The 23,880-nt window shown below is 40.9% G+C and overlaps 1 long non-coding RNA gene across 3 annotated transcripts; it reads right to left on the minus strand.

The window, feature by feature from the left end:
• Window positions 1-414: 414 nt before the first annotated feature.
• LOC110775734 (uncharacterized) lies at window positions 415-5,946 on the minus strand. Of its 3 annotated transcripts, XR_008919602.1 has the most exons (7): window positions 5,687-5,945; window positions 5,344-5,451; window positions 4,008-4,460; window positions 2,939-3,069; window positions 2,296-2,681; window positions 2,038-2,087; window positions 415-624 (listed from the first exon to the last, which is right to left on the minus strand). It is a non-coding gene; the product is annotated as an uncharacterized lncRNA (long non-coding RNA). The 3 variants fall into 3 exon arrangements; XR_002529868.2 differs by lacking the exon at window positions 2,038-2,087 and having other exon boundaries at window positions 2,296-2,834; window positions 5,687-5,946; XR_002529867.2 differs by lacking the exon at window positions 2,038-2,087 and having other exon boundaries at window positions 5,687-5,943.
• Window positions 5,947-23,880: the final 17,934 nt, after the last annotated feature.

The raw sequence follows: 23,880 nt of genomic DNA on the forward strand, positions 1-23,880 counted from the left end.
GTGCGGGCTCACTTTAAGGGGTTTAGTGCGAGCTTTTACATGTGCAGCATATGGCCTGCCCGCACTTGATGTTTTTCAAGTGCTGCCAAAATATTGGCAGCACTTGATGTTTCCAGTGCTGCCAATTTAGAAAATGAGCCCGCACTTGACATATTTTGTGCTGCCAATTTAGAAAATGAGCCCGCACTTGACATATTTGGTGCTGCCAAATTTGAAAATGAGCCCGCACTTGACATATTTGGTGCTGCCAAATTTGAAAATGAGCCTGCACTTGACATAAAAAGGGGCAGCACATGCATAAAAATGAGCCGCACTTGGCCTATAAATGAGCCGCACTTGATCTAGATTAGTTGTATAACCGATTTTCCTGCTACATATTACAATTGGACCACGCCACTGATTAACCTCCACACGTCACATAATAGATAATTATAATAAATAGTATATAATTGTAAATTTAAAAGTCGTTCACATTACAATTATATGAAAAATTAGCATCCATCATTTAAGATTCAGTACAAGAAAATATCAAAGACAATCACTACTAATGAAGTTTGCCAACATTTCTCGAACTTCATCTATCTCCTCAAATGTGAAAGGCCGCTCCCTCGGATTATTGAATACCTTTAAAATATCAACCATCAAAAAATATATATACACTTTAGTTATATTATAAATATTGAATCGCACAAAAAATTAAAACTTAATTTGTTCATAACAAAGAAATAATGAACCATACAATAATAAAAATGGCTAATTTCGGTCCCAACTTTCAACTAATGAAATTAAATGAGTATTTTAAAGTCTTTCCGTTTAATACACTTAGTTTTATGTTTGAAAGACTCATTCTCACCCATTTTGGTGAAGTTATGCACATTTAAGCCTCATTAGTTCATTATCGGTAACATTTTGACTAAAATGGCTAATTTCGGTCTCAACTTTCAACTTATGAACCTAATTGAGAATTTTAAAGTCTTTCCGTGTTTAATACACTTGGTTTTATGTTTGAATGACTCATTCTCACCCATTTTGGTAAAGTTACGCACATTTAAGCCTCGTTAGTTCATTATCGGTCACATTTTACCTAAAATGGCTTATTTCGGTCCCAACTTTCAACTAATGAAATTAAATGAGTATTTTAAAGTTTTTTCATGTTTAATACACTTAGTTTTATGTTTTAAAGACTCATTATCACCCATTTTGGTGAAGTTATGCACATTTAAGCCTCGTTAGTTCATTATCGGTCACATTTTGACTAAAATGGCTAATTTCGGTCCCAACTTTCAACTAATGAACTTAAATGAGTATTTGAAAGTCCTTTCATGTTTGATACACTTAGTTTTATGTTTCAAAGACTCATTCTCACCCATTTTGGTGATGTTATGCACATTTAAGCATCGTTAGTTCATTATCGGTCACATTTTGACTAAAATGGCTAATTTCGGTCCCAACATTCAACTGATTAACTTAAATGAGTATTTTAAAGTCTTTCTATGTTTAATACACTTATTTTTATGTTTCAAAGACTCATTCTCACCATTTTGGTGAAGTTATGCACATTTAAGCTTCGTTAGTTCTTTATCGGTCACGTTTTGACTAAAATGGCTAATTTCGGTCCTAACTTTCAACTAATGAACTTAAATGAGTATTTTAAAGTCTTTCCATGTTTAATACACTTAGTTTTATGTTTCAAAAACTCATTCTCACCCATTTTGGTAAAGTTACGCACATTTAAGCCTCGTTAGTTCATTATCGGTCACATTTTGACTAAAATGGCTTATTTCGGTCCCAACTTTCAACTAATGAACTTCAATAAATATTTTAAACCCTGTACAAGTTTAATACACTTAATTTTATGTTTCAAAGACCTTTTATCACCTATTTTGGTAGAGTTATGCACATTTAAGACTCGTTTGATGATTATAGGTCATGTTTTGACTAAATTGCCTTTTTTATGTCACAACTTTTAACTACTGAACCTAAATAATTATTTTAAACCCTTTACATGTTTAATATAGGGGTGTTTTTGTCTATTACCTTCCTTTGTCACCTTTTCTTAATATGTGTGCCAAAATAAAGTGCGTCAACTAAAAAAAGAACAGAGGAAGTATTAGTTGCTAAACAAGGTTATATCTTTATAAAATAAATACACAGTTAAAGTATTCCTTTCTAATTTCCTACTCAAAGTTCTTGTCATTGTCATTTCCATCTCCTTCTAGTAAGTTTCATTAATAATCTGATTAAGTTTGCATTTATAAGCTGATTCAAAGCATAAATGATGGGAAGGTAACAAACCTCAGCAGCCGCTACAGCAGCAGCACGAGCAACATCTGCAACTGCAAGAGCAGCTTGTTCTTCTTCGGAACGTTCCCATCTTCCTCTAACTTGTTACCTGGTCTGCCGTTTGAAACTTGTGATGCTGATGATTGAGCATCTATTTTTGAGCCAAACCCAGTTTCCAGTTTCACTTGCTTTACAGCTAGCTTCTTTGAACTCGGATTGACCTTATTTCCAGCTGCAGAATGCTGAATTTGTCATGTGTCTCAATAACTTCAAGCCACCATTAGTAGTCTTCTCCTTACGGAAAACCTCAATCCACATGTTAACCAATTGGCTTGCGATGCTGCGTATGTCACAGCTAGTATGAACACAGACTTTCTCTTTGACATTTTTTCCAATACCTACATTTAAAACCATAGTATTTACATATGAATCAATCGGCTCGGACACTAGACCGCTCGTGCCCGCCCATTCTGTCTCGTCCTAAATGGTGAAATCTACTGAAAGTTGCCATACTTCTTATGCAGGAAAATACACAAATCATCTTAATATCACTGTTCAAGCACAAAAACCTTATTTTTGCAAGGAACAGACATGAGTTTAATTGAAGGAAAAGGAACAGTTGAAAGAGGATTGCAAACCAAATATAAGCACAAACCTAAGTCGAAAATGGTCGTAGAGGAGCATATCGAAAACTGCTGGTGAACAGTGTGCTGCACAGTCTGGGCATCCCGGAATTCTAGAGCAAGCTGCTGGTTAACAGCTCGTAGAAATGTCACCTTTTTGCACCTGGAGAAGCCAAGTTATATTCAGACTCTTCAGAGAATACAAAGGGAAGTACTGAACTACTGATGCCATAAATCAAACTGGCATGAATTCTTTTTACTAGCCTGGATTACTATTAGGAACATCCACATATTCATCTTACTATAATTAGATAGTTAGTCAATACAAAAGATTGTCATAGTTTTTTCAAACTCAATTTCGACATATTTATGCACCATCTAAGAACAATAGCAGATGAGCATATCAACACCAAGAACAATACAGATCAGACGGAACAAACAACAGACTTCAGGGAAAGAAAGTAAAATAGCTACTTAAAGACATTCAATAATTCTTTTTTAAAGAAAAGTTGCATTATGAGACACTTACAGTGGGGGTGACATTTCTTAAATTGTCTTCTCCTCAACATCAAGAATTACTTTAACCTAACTTTTTCTCAACTATAAATAATTCTCAAATGTTTCATGTAATTCTTTCTAGCCAACCCAGAAACTGATCTTCCATTGCATGATGAACAACAGTGGTAGATTTTGGATAACCTCAAAAGGTTGGTTAAAGAATAATTTCGGTCACAGACTCCATTTAGTAGTAGCAGAGCTAAATGATTTACAAGCATGTTCCTGTATCACAGCAGAAGCTACAGAAATCTAGCCTAAGGGTGTTGTTTTGATGTGGCTCCTATGATTGGTGAGACTTCTGAATACTGCAACCTTTTTTGTAGAAAATGGAAGCAGCTTCTATGAAACTGACAATTTCTAGGTTGCCTATAATTGTTTTCTATTTCTCTAAATGATACAGGTCAGTGTAAGCATGAGTGCATGACTGAAGAATAATGATTTTCTATTTCTGAGCAATAAGTGAACATTTTTGGTACATCTAAGCAATCTGATCTGAAGAAAACTAAGATTCACCAAACAAGAAAAAGAAATAGAACTACTTACTACGTTGGAGGTTATCCATTTTCTGTGAATCCAATCTTGGTGAGATCTCAAACTCGAATGATCAACTTCTCGTTTATCACTTGTAAAAGCAAATTGAACAATGTACTTCTTTCTATTCAGAACTTTGTAGATTTCACCTATCCACCACCCACCAGCACACCACACATCTACTTCATCCAGACGCTTATAATGACCATGGTGCAGATTACGAGGCAAAGATCTAACATCAGTAGAAGACACTTCTTATCTTAAAGGTTGTTCTCATCATTAGTTTTCAGACTGTCATATTCTACCAGGAACTTATCCATTAATTCCTAACAATCTGATAATAGTGGCTCCGTACCAGGATCTATGGTAACCATCTTCATCACTTTTGACCTCTACCAACATACCTTCTCTGAAAGTTTCTTGCCGTGGCTTTTCCGGATCTATCTTCTTTTCGTTTCTTGATTTCTGTTAAGAAAGGAAAATAAGCAGTTTCAATCAGTAACTGTTTTAATTAAGATCAAGACAACCAGACCTTGTTCTTCTAGTATACAAAAGTTAGAGAAGTATGGCTCATGGTCATGGCAGATAGTAGTTTCATCTTATACAGGTAATCTCCTACCAAATGAAGAAATCATGCATACCAGAAAAGCTGAAATTTCCAACCAACTAGCTAAAGATTTTAAACAGAAAATAAATAAAATAAAATAAAAGGTTGGCACTCTTGCCAGAGTTAGATGATTTTCTTTAGATTGTTTCCAGATCTCAACAGACTAGCTAGAGCCTGGAAGTACAAACTACTACATCACCATGCAAGTCATCAGGATCCAAATAAGAAACTAACTGACTGGACAAGGGTGATCACTCTTAGCAGCACATATGCAACGACAGCACAACCACGTACAGATTTACAGTTACATGCCACAAGAGTCGTTAAGGGAGAAACAGTAATCACCACAGAGATATAACCCTTAGAAATCCAAATTCAGCCTAGGTAATGATACATCATCGATCAATTTCACCCTTGTGGACTCTGGGAATCAACTAAAAAATTTCCAATTCAAATTTGACAGATTAGCAGCAATAGAATGCAGTCAGTACAGATAACACTGAACATATAAATCATATTTCATCACTTCTCCCGAATCTCCGGAATCTGTCTCTAACCAATATGATAGAATACAAAAAATTAGGTTCAACTAAACTTCAAAATCTAATAATCACAACAACAAAAAACCCCCCAAACCATCCATTTTGATACACCACACCCTTCAATCGATAAGAACCCTATAATAATACACAAACAAAGAAAGAAAAATTGAAATCACATGGACATTAATTGCAATATTACCTCGGCATTACTGGATGTCCTCCTGAACTTCTTAGTGCATCTCCCATTCCCGCTGAAATTCTTCGAACAAATTTAAGAAAGCTAATGATTGATGTACGGGGTGTCCTCCTGAAAATCCAATTCCAATACAATCAACAGAAAGCCTAAATCAGAAATTACAACACATTTGATCCTAATAGTTCCAATTTGTCATGGAGTAGAGACCTAATTCACGTAATTTCTCATAAATCTATTCCAAAAATAACAAAAATAAAACCTAAATCTTTCAAATTAAACAAAAAACTAATTCATCATTACAGTAACAAGCTTATCGGAAACAAGTAATTAAATTTAAAATACAAACCTATAAGATACAAGGAGGAGCGATGCGGCGGTGTGGAACAGCAGGGACGCAACGGTGGAGGAACAACAGCGGTGAGCGGTGGGGAACATCTGCGGCGATGCGGCGGTGGGGGAACAACAGTACGGTGTGTGCGGGAAGTTTGAATTTCGCGCCCAAAGAAGAAACAGAGAGGGGAAGGAGAGAAACCAGAGAGGGGAAGAGAGAGAACCGAGGAAATGAAGTTAGGTTGAACCAGAGGAGAGGAAGGGGAGAGAAGGGGAAATAAAAAAAAATTGGAAATATTTTGTGTGGGCTAGTTCGTAAAATAGCCCGCACTTGAGTTACACTTGAACTCAACTACTACCAATTTTCTAAGATGAGCCCGTACTTGTGAAAATATATTTTTTCTTTTTTTGTTTGTGCTCTCAAGTGCTGCCAATTTATCAAATGAGCCGCACTTGAAGGGAAGCACATGACAATTTTTCCTCTAGTCATGGGCTGTGAAGGGAGTTGACCACTTTCCCACTTTCTTCTGGCACAGCATCACTGATAGACGTTTCAACATCTTTTTCAATAGTCATAGGCGGCCATCATACTCATATACACTCCGCAAAGTGACAGCATTTACAGACTCTCTAGTCATGGGCTGTGAAGGGAGTTGACCTTGGGGTCTCTCTGCAAGAGTGGTAGCTATTTGTGCCAACTGTTTATCCATGATCTTGTTATGAGCAGTGAGAGCATCAATTTTGGCATCCTTTTCGCTCAGAGACCTCTCCAATTCCAACATCATATTCCTCATATCTACAAGCATATGATCAGACTGTGTGGGTTGAGGTTGTGGAGGAAACCCAGGTGGTCCATTAGACTGCGGGCTGTAGTTACTCCGCGGTTGGTATGACTGCTGTGGTGGTTGGTAAGGTTGTTGTGGTGGTGGAGCGTGTTGAATCTGATGGGGGTTCTGGACATTAGTACTCCTATATGATAGCAGGGGGTTATTTTTATACCCCTCATTGTAAGAGTTGGAGTACGGATTGTTCTGCTTGTAGGACTGGAATGCATTGCATTGTTCGATGGAGCTCTTGCATTCTTGTGCATAATGACCTTGCATCCCACAACTATTACAGACATTGGCAGATTGGGCACTCATTGCAGCGAAACTAGCATGTTGGGTGGATCGGGAAGATGCGATTTGCATATTATCCAGCTTGTGATGTAGGGCAGTTAGCTGAGCAGTAAGCTGTTCAATGGAATTCATCTCATGCTTAACACCCTGGTCGGCAAAACCTCTAGGATTCCCATATTAGGCACTATGGATGACCATCTCCTCAATCACCTCTAAAGCTCTAGGCACCTCCAGTTGCATAAATCTTCCCTAGCAGCAGAATCTAGAATAAGTCTAGACTCGTTACCCAGACCGTTGTAAAATTGTTGGATCAAGAACCAGTCATCCATACCATGGTGTGGGCACTCTCTCTACAGATCCTTGAACCTTTCCCAGACTTCAAACAATCTCTCGTCTGCTCGTTGGGTGATGGAAATTATCCAAAGCTTTGCCTTCCCACGCAATGAAAATGGAAAGAGTAACTCCATATTCTGCTCTAGTGTTAAATTCTTCTTCTTAATAGTAGCACAATATTGAATGAAAGACTGAATATGGAGATTAGGATCTTCACCCTTTTTCCCACCGAATTGGTGTCTCTCAATCATATTTATCAGCTGGGGTTCAATCTTGAAGTTCTCTGTAGGGGGATACAGTTAAACATAATAACATGTGCGGAACAATCCCCAAAGCCAGGAAACATGTATAAAGCACAGATTAAGCATACTTACATTCGAAGCGTGTTTTCCATAATAATCCGTCAACGAACACGAACAAAGAACTCCAATTGTCGTTCCTCTACTTGGTTCACCGACACGGTCAGATCTGTCTTGATAATCGTAGCTTAGACAATTAATCAAGATACTTTGCTTTTTGGGAAGAACTCACTTTGGAGGCACAGAGAGAATCAGGGTTCTCTGTGTCTCTAGGGTTTTTGAGTAATCTGAATTGTGATTGCAGTAAGTTGGAAATTAGGTCATAAGGTTATTTACATAACCTTACTAACCGACCAAGCCATAAGGCAAGGCCGGCTAGCAAGCCCGCGCAGCATCACACGGACACGCACAGCGAGCTGGGCCGTGGGCCGCGCTACTGTTGCTGTGTCGTGGTCTTGGCCCGCGCGCGCACACAGCTGCTCGGCCATGGGCCAGCGCTGTTGTGTCGCCTTGCTTGCTTGCCTAGCGCACGCGCCCATGGGCCTTGAGTGCTTCGTGCACTCGGCTCGTGGGCCGCTCCTCGTATCCGCGTTTAATATATTTCCGATATATTATTTATCGTTTCGTATACGACGAATCACCGTCGTACGATACGATTTATTCGTTTCGCCTAGCTTACGAATATTCGCGATACGATATACGATTCCAATGCAAGGTCGTATCGTATAATACGTTTCCAACTTAAATCCCGAAAAGCTATTAAATGAATTTCCGATTCATTTAATCTAGTGATCAGTTACGTGTCATTGGTGTGACCTTGTAGGTTCAGTCAAGAGTAAGTTGTCAGTTCAATATCCATTAGAACTCACTGATCGGAAGCATTGCTCCAGCTAGCTGTTCCGATCACTTGATCTCACTGAATTAATTGTTCGCAATTAATCTGAACCTTGGTATTAGACTTAATGCACCTTGGGTGAAGGACATATTTCCTTCAATCTCCCACTTGTCCTTCAGACAAGTGTGCATCCACATTCCTTTGTCGCTTAGTGTTACTTACTGAACATAAGGTAAGATCCAAGCCATCCTTATTAGGTCCAGAAGTGTTTCTCGGATTACAGAGTTCAACTGTCAAACTTTTGCAGAAGGTTAAGCCTAACCATTCTGAGCACGGCCATGCATTTTACAGTATCTAACTCTCCGAGAGGCCTTGTTACACAACAACACCATATCCTATAAAAGATAGGAGGACAATCCATTCTTGCAATCTATGAACACTCACTTTGAGTCATCGTACGCCCAATAACTGCTTTTATAGCCTCCTTTTACGGTGCGACGTTTAGCTAGTATCAAAGCGAACTAATTCTCAAACGAGCAGACATAATCGCTCATGTTCTGAGGAACGGTTTCTAATCACCATTAATGAGAACTACCTATGACATGACTTTAATCTCTTAAAGCGTTCTCATGGTCAATCCGATACAAGATCCAATAAGTATCTATGCAAAAGATTCTGACATCCAGTCACTCTAGTTCAAGAAACAGAACTAAGTAATCTACTTGCAATCTAATCTTCATTAGTCATTGGTCGTCCACCTTTCAATGACCTAGACTAGGGATCCTTTGTGACTTCAATATTCAAGTTCACTTATGGGTGTTTCTTTGCCAAAGAATCCATCTTGACATCCCATTTGAATGATTTGAATCACATGGACTTATCATTTAATTCTAAACCACAATTAAATGAATATGAAATAATAAATTTCATAAATATGAAATGGTTAAACCAATTGTTTTGAACATAGATCTAACATATGTTCTAAAACAATACTTAGAAAATCAAAGCCATTCTCCAACATGCTTGATTCCCATGGTTGCTACATGTGCGTTGTGTTTCACTTGTGGCAACGGTTTAGTCAATGGATCCGCGACGTTGTCGTCAGATCCAACCTTGCAAATCTCGATTTCCTTTCTTTCAACGATCTCTCGAAGTATATGAAATCGCCGCAGTACATGTTTGGACTTCTGGTGGATCCTAGGCTCCTTTGCCTGGGCAATGGCTCCGCTATTGTCACAATACAAAGCCACTGGTCCTTTAATGGAGGGGACAACACCAAGTTCTTCGATGAACTTCCGAATCCAAACAGCTTCCTTTGCTGCTTCTGAGGCAGCAATGTATTCTGCTTCAGTTGTAGAATCCGCAATAGTGCTTTGCTTAGCACTTTTCCAGCTTACTGCTCCGCCGTTGAGGCAGAACACAAACCCAGACTGTGATCTGAAATCATCTCTGTCGGTTTGAAAGCTTACGTCCGTATACCCCTTAACAATCAACTCATCTGTACCACCATAAACCAGAAACTGATCCTTGGTCCTTTTCAGGTACTTTAGGATGTTCTTGGCAGCAGTCCAATGCGCCTCACCTGGTTCTGACTGGTACCTGCTCGTTGCATTGAGTGCGAACGAAACATCCGGCCTTGTACAAATCATAGCATACATGATGGATCCGATAGCCGAAGCGTATGGAATTCCACTCATCTTTCTACGCTCATCAGATGTTTTGGGACACTGATTCTTGCCTAGATATACGCCATGTGATATGGGTAGATGGCCTCTCTTGGCTTCCATCATATTGAACCTAGCTAGCACTTTGTCAATGTAAGTGCTTTGGCTTAGTCCAATCATCCTTTTAGATCTATCCCTATAGATCTTGATGCCCAATATGTACTGTGCCTCTCCTAAGTCCTTCATTGAGAAACACTTCCCGAGCCAAGTCTTTACAGACTCCAACATAGGAATGTCGTTTCCAATAAGCAGTATGTCGTCAACATACAAGACTAGGAATGCAATTTTACTCCCACTGACCTTCTTGTATACACAAGATTCGTCCTGATTCTTGATGAAGCCAAACTTATTGACTGCTTCATCAAATCGTTTGTTCCAACTCCTTGATTCCTGCTTTAGTCCGTAGATGGACTTCTTAAGCTTGCATACCTTTCCTTGGTTCTTTTGATCGACAAAACCCTCCGGCTGTGTCATGAACACAGTCTCTTCAAGAACACCGTTCAAGAAGGCAGTTTTGACATCCATTTGCCATATTTCATGGTCATGAAAAGCGGCAATCGCAAGGATTATCCGAATAGACTTAAGCATCGCGACTGGAGAAAAGGTTTCATCGTAGTCAACGCCGTAAACTTGCCTGTAACCTTTTGCTACCAATCTAGCCTTGTATATGTATACAATTCCATCTTTGTCTTTCTTCAATTTGAAGACCCATTTCCATCCGATAGGTGTGAACCCATCCGGCAAATCAACCAAATCCCAGACTTGATTTTCAGACATGGAGTCTATTTTAGATTGCATGGCCTCTAACCATTTTTTGGAGCTTGGGCTCGTCATAGCTTGCTTGTAAGTCAAAGTTTCATCACTATCCAATATGAGAACGTCTAAGTTTTCAGTCAAGAGGACGCCTGTCCATCTGTCCGGCTGAAAAATAGTTCTATTTGACCTACGAGGGGCAACAACGTTTTGAGGAACTACTCCCACTGGCTCTTCTAAAGACCTTGGAGGTTCATCAACTTGAACTGCTTCTAAAGAGTTCTGAGTTCGTTGTTCATCTCGAATCTCTTCGAGGTCTATTATTCTCCCACTTGACAATTTGGAAATATGATTTCTTTCCAAAAAGACACCGTCACGAGCAACGAATACCTTGTTGTCTGACTTGTTGTAGAAGTAATACCACATAGTTTCCTTTGGATACCCAACGAAGAAACATTTGTCAGATTTAGGTTGTATCTTGTCCGAAATTAATCTCTTGACATATGCTTCGCAACCCCAAATCTTCAGAAAAGACAACTTTGGAAGTTTCCCAGTCCATAATTCGTATGGAGTCTTTTCAACAGCTTTTGACGGAGCACGATTCAGTGTGAGTGCTGCAGTTTGCAACGCATGTCCCCAGAACTGTAAAGGAAGTTCAGCCTGACCCATCATTGACCTGACCATATCGAGTAAGGTCCTGTTTCTCCGTTCCGACACTCCATTCCATTGAGGTGTCCCCGGAGCAGTCAATTCAGAAAGAATACCGCATTCTTTTAGATGGTCATCAAACTCGTGGCTAAGATATTCACCTCCTCGATCCGATCTTAGAGCTTTGATTTTCTTGCCATGTTGATTCTCTACTTCATTTTGAAATTCTCGGAATTTCTCAAACGATTCAGACTTGTGCTTCATTAAGTAAATATAGCCATATCTACTGAAGTCGTCTGTAAACGTTATGAAATAGCTGAACTCACCTCTAGCTTTCGTACTCATAGGCCCACATACGTCCGTATGTATTAGCCCTAGTAGTTCGCTTGCTCTTTCTCCCACCTTTGAGAAAGGTTGCTTTGTCATTTTGCCAAGTAAACAAGATTCGCATTGATCAATCTTCTCTAAGTCGAATGATTCTAGAATTCCTTTCCGTTGAAGTAATTCCATGCGCTTTATGTTTATATGGCCTAATCGACAATGCCACAGAAATGTGAGATTCGAATCACCAGTTTTAGCCTTTTTGGTATTTATGTTATAAATGTGTTTGCTCGTATCTAGCACGTAAAGACCGTTTTCTTGTTGTGTTGAACCATAAAACATTCCATTCAAAGCAAAAGAACAACTATTGTCTTTAAATTGAAAACTAAAACCTTTAGAATCCAAACTTGAAACGGAAATGATGTTTCTGGTGATACTAGGAACATAGTAACAGTTTTCTAGTTCCAAAACAAACCCACTAGGCAAAGAAATAAAATAAGATCCTACGGCTAATGCAGCAACCCGTGCTCCATTTCCCACGCGTAGATCCATCTCGCCTTTATCAAGCTTTCTAATTCTCCTTAGTCCCTGTGGATTGGAACATAAGTGTGAGCCACAACCAGTATCTAATACCCAAGAAGTAGAATTAGCAAGATTACAATGTATAACATACATACCTGAAGGAGAAGCAACGTTTCCATCATTCTTCTCTTCCTTTAGTTTGGGGCAATCTCGCTTGTAATGACCAATTTCATTACAATTGAAGCATTGCGATGTAGATGGAGAACGATCCTTCTTCATCTTCTTCTTGGATGGCGCCACTTGCCTTCCTGAAGTAGATGGAGATGCACCCTTGCTTTGGATCTTCCCCGGAACCTTTTTCTTGATTTTCTTACTCTTTACTTTTAGTGATGCTTTCTTATCACTTACAAAGTCCAATTCGTACTGATGAAGCAAGTAAATTAGTTCACTAAGAGTATTCTCCCTTTTCTTGGAAAAATAGAGTAGTTTGAATTTCTTATAACCAGGGTGAAGAGAATTCAAAAGTATTCCCGCAGCTGCAGAATCTGGGAATGGATCACCAAGTAACTCAAGCCGGTTGAGAAGCCCAACCATTTTCTTTGTATGAGTTCTGATTGGTGTCCGTCCTGTCATTTCAAGATCAATGACCCTTTCCCTTGCTTTTTGTCTTTCGACGTCAAAGCAACAACCCAGTGGAGCGTTAAGCTTTAGATCCTCAAACAAATTTACCAATTCAAAAACATTTTGGTCGACATGTTGACCACTATGTTGGAATCTACCACGACATATATCCCTAAGATGCCTTAGGAGTGCCCATGGCTCGTATGCAACAAACCTTGCACTCCAATCATTGGGGATAGAGCCAAGAATAAGATCCATCACTAGCGATACGTGGCTTGCCCACGTATAGTGCTTTTCCGGAGTCATATCCTTTGAGTAATAGCTGGGGATGGGATGGTCAACTACATATTCAATGTTGTTCCACCTGAGGACTTGCCGAAGCTTCCTCTCCCAATCAAGAAAGTTTGATAGGTTCAATTTTACATCCAGAATTCCAGTTACTTTGAGTTTTGTTTTGATTGCGGCCATTTTGATTACTACTATCGAAAAGAATTTGCAATAAATAACCATTCATACAATTCAATAACTTTGAAATAAAAGCAAACATGCAATCATTAAAGCTATTAAAAACATTTCATTCATGCAAAGAGCAAAAACATGGTCCTAAGTGAATGAAACGATTCCAACACCCCAAAAGTCCTAAATCCTTAAGCAGCTTTAGCATGTCTTAAGTAGTTTAAGATTTTAGGTAAGCAAAACCTATTGCTAGTAATCTCCAAATTACTCTGGGTTAATAAATTAATGCCATAATTTATCCCATTGCCACAACTTAATGCCATTGTTGTTTGAGTTGTAACCACAATCAACGTGCTCCTTTAGGACGCCTTACCACTTAAGTCAACTAAAATAGCACCTCGCTTTAGCGTAAACCTACTATCTTAGATCCCTAGATTTTTGTAAGTGATGATTTGGAAGGCAATTGTTAAAACTCAATATTACTTGGACCTAGTTGTTTCTATGTTGGTTCGATTATTTAGTGAACTTAAAACTAATCGATTCATAGGAAACAACCTGTTCATGCAAAGCATACATACATTCATACATTCACGCATAATATATATATATTAAATTGCATAAATAATTGGTGATCTAGTATGGCCCAAAACTTCTTGTCTTGAAGCATCCAATCTTCATCACCTCCTTGTTAGCTTGGCATGGTCTTGAATCTTCGTTCAAATGCTAACTTAAAGTTCTAAATTAGAAATACTTGAAAATAATAAATTACATCAAAATTTCCATGGTACGCAGACCATATTTAAAACTTTACATTCAAAGATAGAACGGTGCGCAGACCGTATTTAACTATCCTAAATTTAGCCATACTAGTCACTTGGAGTACCTGCATTGCATAAAATATATATTCTACGCATTCACCCATTCGTATGCTAAAACGAATGGCCCATGTTAATATGCAAGTATTTACGTGAATTAATTAAAATTCACGTTCACATAAACGCGTCCTAAAAGATTAATCAATTTCCAAATTTTTAATGCTTAGACTTTATTCTAATTAAAATTGTATTTAATTAAAATAATGCGACCTACGAAACAATTAAAATAATTATTTCATTTTAATTTCATTTAGTGGCTCCCACTCAAACCAATAATTATTCCGGATAATTAATTATGAAATATTGAATTAAAACTCGCGGCCTGACCCAAGCAAATAAAATATTAAATTAAATATCCCGTTAGCCCAAATTAATGCAAATATACGAAGCCCAACTAATTAAACGATTCATAAAAAAAGTTCAATTAAACGGCCTAGGCTTGCGCCCAGCCCGTCGTGCGAGAGGCCCAAGAGCACACGAGCACTGCCCGCGCGCCCCAGCCCATCGTGCGAGAGGCCCAGGAGCACACGAGCACCGCTGGCGCACCCCGCCCCATCCCTCGCGAGCCATCGCTCGCGCGCACGCATCGCGTACCCGTAGCCTAGCTGCCCCTGCGCTGCGTGTGTGTTGTGCGTCGAGTGTGCTGGACGTCGCAAGCCTTGTGCTTGCTTCGTCGCAGCCCCGCAAGCAACATGCCTGCCCCTGCCTTGCCTAGCGCGCACGAGGCACACAGCCTTGCGCTGCTGCCCGTGTGGCATGCTCGGCGAGCACAATGGCCTCGTATGGCTCGACGAGCCATACTTCCATCATGCCCATGTTCGTGTTTTTGGTTCGTAAAACGGACCAACTTAATTAAAATTAAATTAAATTCACGAACTTGCATTAATTTTATTTTTTCAAAAAGGTTACGATTTAATTTTTGAAAAACAACGATTTTTAACGATTTAATATACTTTAACGACAATCCAATTTCGTAAAATTAATAAATCAAGGGCTAACAATATTCAAACTTTTAAGAACGATCGAATCAACTTTAAAGTTTGAACTTTATATCGTTCATAAACAATTAAATTTCAGATTATTAATAATTTGGTTTAAGTGCGACTAATATTAACGAAACCATTCAAAATTTTAATCCAATAATTTTTAAAATTAGCCACTGACCCATGAAATTATATCCCCTTCCCCAATTAACCGAATTATTAATCCAAAATTAATTAATATTCAATTAGGGTTGTAAATTTTATTGGGGAAAGGCAAAATTAGGGTTTATACTTATCGGAAAAATCTGAAATTTTTACCATACATCAAGCATAAAGCCAGAAACATTGTGTCAAAATTCCATGCAATGCCGAGTAGTTTGGGTCAACCTTTTAATTGAATTACTGTCCGACACATTTAATTTTTAATAAAAAATTAACAAAAACGCCCAAAAACTGATGCTTTGAGGCCTGTTTTCGCAATTCTATTCCCATGAGTTGATCTTAGAAAATGGTTTTCCATCAGATTAGGGTTTTAAAAATCGAAAAAGCGAATATTTTTGATTTCGGAACTGCCAATTTCGCAATTAATCCCATAATTCGAAAAAATTCCGAAAAATCAACAAAAATTCCAAAAATTTCGACAATGCAAAAACAATAATAATCATGCTAATTCATGCTTTGAATACATAAGGCTCATGATACCACTGTAGGGGAATACAGTTAAACATAATAAGATGTGCGGAACAATCCCCAAAGCCAGGAAACATGTATAAAGCACAGATTAAGCATACTTACATTCGAAGCGTGTTTTCCACAATAATCCGTCAACGAACACGAACAAAGAACTCCAATTGTCGTTCCTCTACTTGGTTCACCGACATGATCAGATCCGTCTTGATAATCGTAGCTTAGACAATTAATCAAGATACTTTGCTTTTTGGGAAGAACTCACTTTGGAGGCACAGAGAGAATTAGGGTTCTCTGTGTCTCTAGGGTTTTTGAGTAATCTGAATTGTGATTGCAGTAAGTTGGAAATTAGGTCATAAGGTTATTTACATAACCTTACTAACCGACCAAGCCATAAGGCAAGGCCGGCTAGCAAGCCCGCGCAGCATCACACGGACACGCACAACGAGCTGGGCCGTGGGCCGCGCAACTGCTGCTGTGTCGTGATCTTGGCCCGCGCGCGCACACTGCTGCTCGGCCATGGGCCAGCGCTGTTGTGTCGCCTTGCTTGCTTCCCTAGCGCGTGCGCCCATGGGCCTTGAGTGCTTCGTGCACTCGGCTCGTGGGCCGCTCCTCGTATCTGCGTTTAATATATTTCCGATATATTATTTATCGTTTCGTATACGACGAATCACCGTCGTACGATACGATTTATTCGTTTCGCCTAGCTTACGAATATTCGCGATACGATATACGATTCCGATGCAAGGTCGTATCGTATAATACGTTTCCAACTTAAATCCCGAAAAGCTATTAAATGAATTTCCGATTCATTTAATCCGGTGATCTGTTACGTGTCATTGGTGTGACCTTGTAGGTTCAGTCAAGAGTAAGTTGTGAGTCCAATATCCATTAGAACTCACTGATCGGAAGCATTGCTCCAGCTAGCTGTTCCGGTAACTTGATCTCACTTAATTAATTGTTCGCAATTAATCTGAACCTTGGTATTAGACTTAATGCACCTTGGGTGAAGGACATATTTCCTTCATTCTCGACCGCAATAGAAGGCATGATCGCCTTGGGAAGCAGAGACAGACTTGGCTTAGAATAGTCTGTAAGCCTTGGCACAGGTGGGGGTGGTGGTGGTGGTGTTTGGTCACCCATCTCTGAATCTGTGTGGAATAAATTGTCAATCAGATGGTCGGATTCAGAGTCCGAAAAGTCTCTCAACTGTTCAACGAATCTACGTCCTCTACGGAAGGTCCGTTCAGGTTCAGGATCGAACGAAGTCAGATCGCTGGTATAGACAGTCCTAGGCATAAACAAGCAAAACTAGAAAAGAGTCGTGAGATCTGATCTCAAGGAACGGGAGTTCCTTGAGAAGTAACAAACAATAGTCTAGAAATAACAATTAATAACAACAAATAAAACCGTTCCCCGGCAACGGCGCCAAAATTTGACAGGCTAAATCGCACTCCTATCAAAGATAAACCTAAAGTTCACCAACTAAAAATATTGCAAGGGAAGCAGGGATCGTATCCACAGGGAACAATGTTCTTTCTACTATTAATTAATTTAATCTAGACTACTGGTAACAAAGAGTTGGATTGGTTTGTATATTAAACTAAGGCAAATAATCAAATTGGAATATAACAATATTAAGGGAATCTAGGGCAGCGGTTCACCATAAATGCAGACCGAGATTGGACAACGGAGAATAATAATCAATTAACAATCATAACTAGGAAAACATGCATCTCTCGAATCTTATGAATTCCTTAGGATAAAACAACTAGCAAGCTCTCCCTATGTACTAGAAATGATTCCTATCTAATAGCCACAGACCAAAAACATCAGATTTATACCTCTCTGCGCATAATCTAAGGTTAATCAAACTCAAATCAGAACAGTCCGGCCGAACAGAATTGACGAGCAATAATAATAAGCTATAGAAATTATAATCAATCAATAAATAATCAAGTCCATATATAATCCCAATCATGCATTCATGGATCCCCTAAACCCTAGAAATTAAACTACCACTCATGATAATAAATAACAACGCATTTAACATAATGGAAAACATGATTAAAGCAATAAAATAAATTAAAGTAAGAAACAATACCGAATTGAAGAACAATGAAATAATAAAGCTTGAATTTTTACTTGGAATTAAAAACTAAGTGTTTGAACAAATTAAAGAGAAACTAAAAATAAACTAAGTATTGAAAACTATAATCCAAGATGTCACTCAAAATAAAAGGGCTAAGTATATATAGTTTGCCCAAAATAACACTCAAAAACGGAAATAAACTACGCCAAAAACTGCTGGAGTTTGGCGTCGCCCGATCGGGCGACGCTTCTCCCGATCGGGCGATGTGCTCGATAGTCTTCCCGATCGGGCCAAATTCCACCCGATCGGGCGGTTTGCGAAGGGTCAATAGCTGCACTCTGATGGCTGCCCGATCCGGACCAGGCAAAGTGCGCCCGATCGGGCGCGCACGTAAGGCTTCAATTCTCTTTTCTTTCGCCCGATCTTCGCGTTTCGCCCTCAGCTCACAGGGCGATTTGCAATTATCAACATCCTTCGCTCATATCACCGAGTCTAACTCCCGGGGCTCAATCATAAGCATCTAAGGCTCCCGAAAGTCGATGATAATCGTCCCGAACTTCCTCGGGCTCGTGTAGTGGCCTAAATCACCATGAAACGGGTCTAAAAAGACCAATTTCTCACTAATCAAACCTGAAACTCAAGGCACACTCAATAGAAATATTAGTACCAAAAACGGCTCGTAAGAGCTCATTTGACGCATAAAAGTACTAAAGGACGGGGGTAAAACTCTATATAAAACACACATATCACATACTTAGTTGCCCGCAGCAAGAATGTCCTTGGAACAAAGGTTGTTTGCCCAAAAGTTCGGCGGCACGAACGTCCTTGGAACAAAGGTTGTTTATGTCCATTCCTTGGTCGTCCACTTCATTTGACGATCATGTCTAGCGGCAATCATACCTATTGATTGACTTGTGTCAATCAATATCATTGTAGACACGCTCTTCAAAGAACGAGACGACCACAGAAGTGCCTAGCGCATACTTAGTTGCCCGCGGCAAGAATGTCCTTGGAACATAGGTTGTTTGTGAAATTCGTTGGTCATCTACTTCATTTGACGAGCATGTCTAGCGGAAATCATACCTATTGATTGACTTGCGTCAATCAATATCATTGTAGACACGCTCGTCATAGAACGTGACGACCACAGAAGTGCCTAGCGCATACTTAGTTGCCCGCGACAAGAATGTCCTTGGAACAAAGGTTGTTTGAGTCTATTCCTTGGTCGTCCACTTCATTTGACGAGCCTGTCCAGCGGCAATCATACATATTGATTGACACGCTCGTCAAAGAAAGGGACGACCACAACATTGCCTTGCGGCGTAATTTAATTTATATGGCAAGTTTAACCTTGAAACAAAAGTTGTTTGCGGAAGCATTTCGTGCCATTCATTCCTTGGTCGCCAACTTCATCTGACGAGCAGGTTATACCTTTTGATTAGCTTGCGTCAACCAATTCCACTTAAGACATGATCGTCGGATGAAGTGACGACCATACCTATTGATTGGAAGCACCGTTGATAAGAAAAACCAAAGTGCGAAAAACAAATAAACACGAGATAAAGAAGCAACGAATGACCCTACTCATAAAACAACGCCCATAGTTAGGCGTGCAAAAGAAGAAAAAGAAAATGAAATTGTTGTGTGCTGAGCCGGCACAATAGTACAGACGCCAGCGGCGCAAAATACAGAGATAGAAATTGTTTTTTCCCTCAGGCATAAGAACACTAAAATACAATTTTTTATAAAAGCAGGAGGTAGCAAATCAGAGGGCGGCAGCATCGTCCTCATCATCGGAAGGCACAAACTCTGGGGGCGGTTGCCCGAGACGCTCAGCAGCCAACACAGCAGCACTGTGCTCTAAATGCCGCTGAAACCACGCGAGGCATGCTTGACGGCATCCTTCACAGCCTGCTCCCCTTGGTCATAGGACTCGTGGAGACGCTGTCTCAAGGTGCGAACCTACGACCTAGCAGTTTCCAGCTCTCCCTGAAGTCGCTCAGCATGGCCGGCTGCTTCCTTGACTTGAGGATACTCTTGAACTTGGTCTTGGAGCGTCTGTATTTCCGCCGCGGCCTTCTTGCCTTCCTTCGCCATCTCCATTATCTCCGTGTCCTGCTTCAAGATCTTTTTCAGCAGCTCTGCCTTGTTGGATTTTAACGACGCTAACTCCTTCGCCTGAAGATCTATGTTCGTCTGCATTTCCAAGCGGGCCTCCTCAATTGACTTGAAAGCATAATCACCATGATGAACGGACTCAGCCACCTGAGCTTTGAGCTCCTCAGCCGTGTTGGTCTTCTAACTCTTGCAAAACTCCATGTGGCAGAGCAACTACAAAAAGATCTATATGTTAGTAAATAGTCCAAAAAACATTTACATACAGGTAAATTTATTGATCAATGCAGACAAACTAACGTCAAGTAGGCTGGCTTGGATGGCACCAAATTGAGCGTCTGTCTGACGACCAGGAAGAGAAGCGACATATTCTTTTTAGACGGCCTTAAAAACCTTGCAGCATATAGCCGCCCTTTCCCTTGACGAATAGTGAGGAGTAGCAGGGATATTCTCGTCCTCTGCCAAAGCTGCTTCCTTCCCTTTGTCTTCTTTAGCTATAGGAAAAACAATGGCCTTAGGATGATGCGGAGAGTAAGAAGAACTGCCAGATGAGGCTCTATACGTCTGTACGACGTTCGAGTAAAACTTACCACCCGATGACCTAGCTCGGCAGGCCTCCTCCGCAGGGATTTGAGAACGGACGTTAGCCGGAATTCCAGCTAAAGGATCCGCTGGCTCAGTTTGGTTCCCACCCGACTTCGATTTGGACACCAAGTCCACAACCGAGGAAGGCTTATCCACTGCTTGCTCGTCCTCAGCAGGGTGACCACCCTCGGCGGCCTGTGATTCCTCCTTCTTTGCTAGACGACGGGGTGTGGGCCGAGGCGTCTTAAAGCTGCTCGGGGTCTACGAATCAGCCAGCACCGACCTCTTCTTCAGCTTCGAAAGAGTGGTCCCTTTCGCTCTCGCCACCGCCTTGGCCGCATCCTTCTCTTGATAACAAATAATACAAGGCAAAGTCAGAAAATTGATGGATCACAAGCCTCAAAGTGGGGGAACGTCACCAAAAGAGACGCTCGTCTAACATTAGTGACGAGGCGTATCTTTATGATCACAAGCCACTCTCAAAGAGGTGGCTCGTCACCAAAAGAGACGCTCGTCTAACATTAGTGACGAGGCGTATCATTATGATCACAAGCCACTCTCAAAGAAGTGGCTCGTCACCAAAAGAGACGCTCGTCCAAACAGTAGTGACGAGGTGTATCTTTGTGATCATAAGTCACTCTCAAAGAGGTGGCTCGTCACCAAAAGAGCCGCTCGTCCATACAATAGTGACGAGGCGTATCTTTGTGATCACAAGCCACCTCTCAAAGAGGTGGCTCGTCATCAAAAGAGACGCTCGTCACCAAAAGAGACGCTCGTCCAAGCATTGGTGACAAAGCGTATCTTTGTGATCACAATCCACTCTCAAAGAAGTGGCTCGTCACCAAAAGAGACGCTCGTCCAAGCATTAGTGAAGAGGCGTATCTTTGTGATCACAAGCCACTCTCAAAGAGGTGGCTCGTCACCAAAAGAGACTCTCGTCCAAGCATTAGTGACGAGGCGTATCTTTGTGATCACAATCCACTCTCAAAGTAGTGGCTCGTCACCAAAAGAGACGCTCGTCCAAACAGTAGTGACGACGCGTATCTTTGTGATCACAAGCCACTCTCAAAGAGGTGGCTCGCCACCAAATGAGACGCTCGTCCAAGCATTAGTGAAGAGGCGTATCTTCGTGATCACCATCCACTCTCAAAGAGGTGGCTCGTCACCAAAAGAGACGCTCTTCCGAACATTAGTGACGAGGCGTATCTTTGTGATCACAAGCCACTCTCAAAGAAGTGGCTCGTCACCAAAAGAAACGCTCGTCATTAACTTTGGACGAGGCGCATCCTAGTAATCACAAGCCACTCAAAGTAATGGCTTGTTACTAAAAATAAATAAAAAAACACTCGTCATTAATGAATGACGAAGCGTACTTCAGCAAACACAAACCATATTTTATCATAGTGACTCATCCACCCGAAAGACGCGGGTACTTTACTCGATCCTTGTAAAAAAGAACAAAGTGGAAGGAAATCAAAAGGATTGTTACTCACCTTCTCCTCCAACTCGGCCTTGGCCTTCTTCATTTTGGCCTCGTAGATGTCGGCCATCCAGTCAGTCATATCGCCTATGCCTTTATCTGCTTCGGACAGCTTACTCATTCCTTCTTCTGCACACAAAAAGGAGTAATGGTTAGAGAAATAATGGAACAAAGTCAGACGACATATAACCTAACATTCTACCTTGGGTCATAGAATACCCTAAACCCACAGTAGCCAAAAACGCTTCATCCCGTAACTGGCTTATGTGCTGCAGCCACTCGGCCGGCACATGAAATGTCTTATCAGCAGTCAGATGGTGGGTGTTGGCCTTAAACAACACCATTATGTGATCCAACTCGCCCGCGGTGAGGGGAGGGAGTGCCTCGTCATGCTCCATATAATTGGCCGTGCAACTCCAGCGGCTCATTCTATCATACATCTCCTTGTCTTCAGTATGAAACACGACCCATCTCTTCCTCCACTTGTGCCATTTATTGAGCTTACCCACCACAGTTTGGTAATTAAGTGCCTCGGCTTCTTAGGTTGAACCACCCCTCGGCGGCCTTAGGAGAACGGGAGATAGAAACCAGATGCAAGAAAGCATTGAAAGACGGCTGCACATTGTTCAGCGCGCATTTGGCAATGTAGCCGAATGTGTCCGCCCAGGAATTTGGGGTCAGTTGAGCCACCCCAATGTTGAACCCATCTAGCACCTCCACAACAAATGGATGTGGAGGGAACCTCATGCCTAGCTTAATGGTGGCGGCATTAACGGGAAACTCTCCCTCGGCCAGCAGGCTGACCGTTGAGTCCAAGCCAGTCGACACCCGCATCTCATACCCTTCTTCGACGCAGAGGTCGTCTCTCATTTTGGCCCCTTTGTTCTCCAGCCACCTCATCCAGTCAGCGTCTGGATGAATCTCCGAAGGAAGAAGCTGAGCTTCTTCTCGGCCCTTCGGCCTAACTATTGTTTGAGCAGCCTCCTGCTCCTCGGCAACCAAAGGCAGTAGAGCTACGCTCCGCTCCCCGACTGCCCGGCTCGCTATATGCTCGGACGAGCTTACTGTTTGACCCCCCTCAGCCTCGGCATATTCATCGATCTCTTGAAAGAGATCGGCATACTCCTCGTCTACTGCAGGGTTAGTGGAAGAATACCTTTCCATAGGAGGTGTGGCCGGCCCCTCTCGCAAACGCAGATGAGTAGGATCTGCCGTCTGCTTAGTTCTTGCCATGCTCTCTGCATAGTGAATAGAGCACGGCTTAGGGGTGACTAACAATGAAGAAAAAGACGTGACTGGGCGTCTTGCCCCGACAAAGGATGAGCGTCTTAAATGCCTCATTTAACCCAGTGAATCCTTACCTGATACTAAGGTGCCGACTACCAACGAAGATAAAAAATGACGATCGTATGACAAAAACATGCCAAATAGGTAAAAACTAACCTTAAAAGATCTGAGAAGAAATTAGGGAAGAACAGATTGAGTCTGACAAAGAACAGGTTGAATATGATGAAGAACAGGTTGAGTCTCAAAGCGGTCTAAAATCGCCTACTGGTGGTTGATCTACACCGAAAATCGCCTGTCTGGAACTATGTGAACATGAAACGTAAAAAATCAAAATTTACCTCCCCCTATATATAGAGAGGGGAAAAAAAGAGAAAAAGTGACACTTGTCACTATCTCAACACTTGTCCAAAAATGTATCTGAATATCAAGGGTCAAGAAGTGATATCTGAAAGATTGTTTCCAGAAATGCCCTTCTT

Source organism: Spinacia oleracea, chromosome 1 (genome assembly GCF_020520425.1).
Source record: "Spinacia oleracea cultivar Varoflay chromosome 1, BTI_SOV_V1, whole genome shotgun sequence".
Lineage (NCBI taxonomy): Eukaryota > Viridiplantae > Streptophyta > Magnoliopsida > Caryophyllales > Amaranthaceae > Spinacia > Spinacia oleracea.